The sequence below is a fragment of the Ciconia boyciana genome, chromosome 2 (assembly GCF_034638445.1).
Source record: "Ciconia boyciana chromosome 2, ASM3463844v1, whole genome shotgun sequence".
Classification (NCBI taxonomy): domain Eukaryota; kingdom Metazoa; phylum Chordata; class Aves; order Ciconiiformes; family Ciconiidae; genus Ciconia; species Ciconia boyciana.
The window spans coordinates 129448018-129452477 of record NC_132935.1 but is presented as its reverse complement, the minus strand read 5'-3'; positions in this window follow the sequence as shown (position 1 = coordinate 129452477).

The following is a 4460-nucleotide window of genomic DNA, read 5'->3' as shown; positions in this document are numbered from 1 at the left end:
TCACAAGCTACAAAATCAGTTCTAATCTCTGTTACGGAGTGATACAAAATGATAAATTTATGCTGCAGTACACCTAACTCAGTTGGAGCTCATCAGTCTCACTATTGTGTGAAAGATAAAATAAATACCAGAAGATGTTTGCATTGGCTTTGCATAGGTACACCATTTCCACAGAAAGAAGCAGCAACAGGCCTATGATCAGAAATGAGAACTGTTAAGCAGTATCTATTTCAATACATTTAAAAAAACCCCAAAACCTCCCTTGAAAAAATTTAATTTTTTTCCTAGAGAGTGTGGAATAGTTATTCTTCCTAAGATTGTAGTAGAAACTTCTATTTTGTGTAAACACTATAGGACTACACGCAAAAGATCATGCTCAGAAATGTTGCAGCTATTTAGTGTTCTGATGGACTGGAATAACTTTTACTTGAAATAAGGAACATGTCAAAAAGTCATTTTTTGACTTGTCCAGAAGGACTACAACTGAGACCAAAGTAAAAGCATTTGCCATGGAGCAGAAAGCTTGAAGAGGGCACTGAAAGAGTGACTTATGGATCAGTGTATTGCCAGCTCCTGTTGATTTTACCCTGAGTCTTGTTATAGTTGGATCTTTCCCTAAAGCAACAGCTTCAGCATTCAAACAGCATGATAAGGATCTTAGCTTTGACTTAAAAATAAAAAAAGACCACCACACAACAAAAAAAGAGAATCTTGGTAGCAAAATGAAAATATGATCCATAAAAGCTTCCATATGAAAGAATAAATTTAAAATACTTTTTTAATACTACAATTTTAAGACAAGCTTGGGATCTTCAGGGGCCCAACTCATAAATTTTGAAAGCTTGGTTTCAGCAACATCAATGAGCTGACTGAAAATCTGTCAGGGAAGTGACTCTGAGAAGAAAATGGGACACTGGAAGCTACACTGTATTAACCACACAACAACTGAAAATATAGAAAAGAGTAAAAAGCAAAGATGCTTAGTTAACAATATATATATGGGGCAAATATTAATGAATTAATTACTACTCCATGAATACAAATTAAATTACTTTTCCACTACAAGGAAGAGCGGAGGCATAAGATCATAATACTCATGAGAATCTAGTTGCTTCCTTCGGAAATGTTTCACAATGACCCATTATTTGGGGGTCCGAAAAGTTTCCTTCTCATTTACACAGCTGCCAACACATATTTTGAATTATTCCCTTAGATCACCATATACCAGCAGAGCTCCTCCCTCCTCTATGCAGAGGAAAGAAAAAGAATGCCAAGAACAAGGGTGGACATTGAAAGCGAAGAGCGAGGGCTCACAGGGCTATTCCTGCCTCAGAGCATATCGGACACTGTGATCAAGGTTTTGGCTCAAAAAAAAAAAAAAATCCACACAGGTAGAGCTCTGAAGAACCCTCAGAGAGCCCTGCTTTCTGCTTGACTTGGTTAAAGGGCTAGATTTGTGTGTTGCAGCACATAACCTAATGTAGAAAATACCAATTTGCTGTTCAGTTGGGGGTTTTTTAGAGAGATAATTCTCACAGTAGCTACAGTGACTGCCTGCCTGGCTGGACGATGGCACTGCCGGATGGGGCAGCTCTGCTGCTGACCTTTGCGCACCACCTAGCCTTCGGAGTGAGCTTCTCTTGGCTGGCTGTGCTCAGCGGCAGGGCAAACGGCACAGCAATGATTTTCCACGACGTGATGTGCTGGACTGGTGAGCTGCCAAGAATTTTGGAGAGGTGACCTGGTATGCAAACAGATCAAAACGGTGACAGCAATACGCGGGAACGAGTGATGACAGGTCACTTAAGCTTTTACCCTTTCGGTTAGTCCCTTTTGACCCACTTCCTCCCTGACAGCCGGTGACATTGCGACAGCTGTTTTCCAGCTCGGCACAGCTTCTGTCAGTTGTTGCCCCTGTCACTCACAAGGTTTTACCAGTTTCAGGGCTGACGAGCCCAGCATCTCCACGGTTACACAGGATCCTGTGGATCCTCCCCGTCTCCTCCATGCCATGGCTACTATGGAGAGACATTAAGAAATTAGCATTTTAAGTTACCATGAATCAGAATCAAAGCTATGTCCTAAGTAAATATAAAGAGAAAGCAATCCACAAGGAATTGTGCTAGGAGAATATCATGGCAAACATTCGTTACTACACTAAGTATGTTGATAAATCCTATTTGTAAAAACATTTCAAGAAGTTTTCAGTGTAACAAATACCTACCCCTACAGTTAGCCTGATCTGAACATTAAACTGGAATAGAGGAGAGATGGAAATGGCATATGCGGAAACTGTTTTTCTTAGTGACAATACACAGTTCAGTTCACTTTCTCAACTTAAATTTTGAAGGTTTATTTGAAATTAAACAGTATCTGCTTCTTGGTAGATAGACTTGGTAACCTAGGTAATGATCTTTATTAAAATGATGTTCTGAAAAGGTCATTTTTTTGACTGGTGCTGTGAATCTAAATTAAAAATCGTGACGGAGAGAAGAAATGCCAAGGTATTTACATAACGGTCCCTTATGACATTAGGACTTCCCCAACATACAGACAAATGGCACAAGCGCAACGGCTGAAATTGGTGGCCTAATGACCTCAGCTCTTGGAGGTCCGGGGTCTCGGTCAGGGACTTCTGGAGCAACTATTCAAAACTAATCATGTATGCTGCTGATATACAGGCACCATGAGCCAAAAGTACATGACCATCTCAGCAAGTTTCTTTGAAATGCAGACAAGAATCTGCTCAGAGAAGCTGAGCCTCTTTAGTTTAATGAAGGGCAAATTATCTTCCATTTCTTCCCATAAAATTGTGGCAACAGAGTGTATTGCTTGTTTTCAATATTATATGGGAGTTTAGTGGCATTTAACAGTGTTAGCAATTTCAGAGCTTGAATATCTGAAGTTGATGTTTTTTCACCCCCTCTAATCTCTAGTAAATACAACTTATTCCATTAGCATTCACATGATACTGTTTTCATCACATTGGACTCCTCTGTGCAGTCAAGGACCTAATCAAATACATAATCAATCAATCTGCTGGTCAGACACAAACAGCAAGCAAAAGACTTCTTTGTGTCCTACACAATTGCCTTTTTAGAAGACAAGTGAGCTATTGCTTTCTAAGAATATGTAATACACAAGTAATGCGTAAGGGGCCTGTGTGCTGTGCAAGAGCCTGTGGTGCTGCGAAGAAACCTTGTGACTGAATTCCTGAAGACGAACATTTCTGATGGGTTACTCAGATTGCCCTGACTGGTGTTCTGGAATTACACAGTACGGAAGAATTTTAAAAAAGCGGTCTGCAATCACGAGAGTCAAAAGCTTTTTACAAGTTAACAAAAGACAAAAGTGGGCAGCTCTTTGGCTTTAGCATCACTGAGCTTTTATGAAGGATGAACTTGGTTGCTACGGAACTCCACTCGTCTCTGCAGAGCAGAAGGGAAAGCAACAAACCAGCAATGGTTTTTAAACACCTCTCTCAGATTCCCAAAAAGCAACAAAAAGAGAGATACGTGACATCCATCCCTGTTTTGTCTCCTTTTTCTGGGGACAGCAACTCCTGTCTTGAGATCCTCAAGACACTGCAATGAGACTTAGTTGAGAGCAATTTATGTGGGCAAATGTGGCCACATCCTTTTCTAACAAAGTCAGCCACAACACTTTGCTGTTATGCTGTAAAAAAGCTCCAGAAAAGCAAACATAATGCATACTTCATTAAAGCTTTGACATATACTATGTAACCAACTAATTTTAATGTGCACATAAATTGTGTTATACAACTCTGATCCTATTCCTACTTGGTGAGAATATGCTTATCATGAAAGCTTAAGCATTGACAGTCCCAACTGATGTAATAAAGTAATTAATTTTGCTAAAGTTACTGTTAAAAAAGCCATTACCTGTACCTTAGATGAGAGATGATAGAGAACCACTTCAAAGCTTGTATTAGCACATGCCAAGTAAAATTCAATTGATAAACACTTCTTATAACCATGTAGGAATTCAACCATATGGAGTAGAAATAATTTTCTATGCCAGTTTTATAAGTGTCTTTATGACAGTGCCTTACCTTCATTATAAAATGAAATATGGTCAAATTACTTCTGTAAAATCTATGCACCTTTAGACATGCTACACCTGGCAATTTACTTTGATGTCATTACTTCTGAGTATACATTCCCTGGTGTTCCATTTGGAACTTACTCTACTTAGTTTTATATGTAAGACCTTTGGAAAAATCCTTCAGATATTTATGCAGTAGAAATTTGAACAGGAGCTTAAATAGGGTTCCTCTAAATTTGCTTTATAACATCTATTGATAGACTGAAACACTTTTTATTAGCTAACCTGAAGAAATTCCCGTATCATTACCACAGCAGCAGCAGCAACTCAACACATTTGGAAATCAGTGTGGCTGGTGCACAAACAGAATAAGCAATGGCCCATTATAACCACTG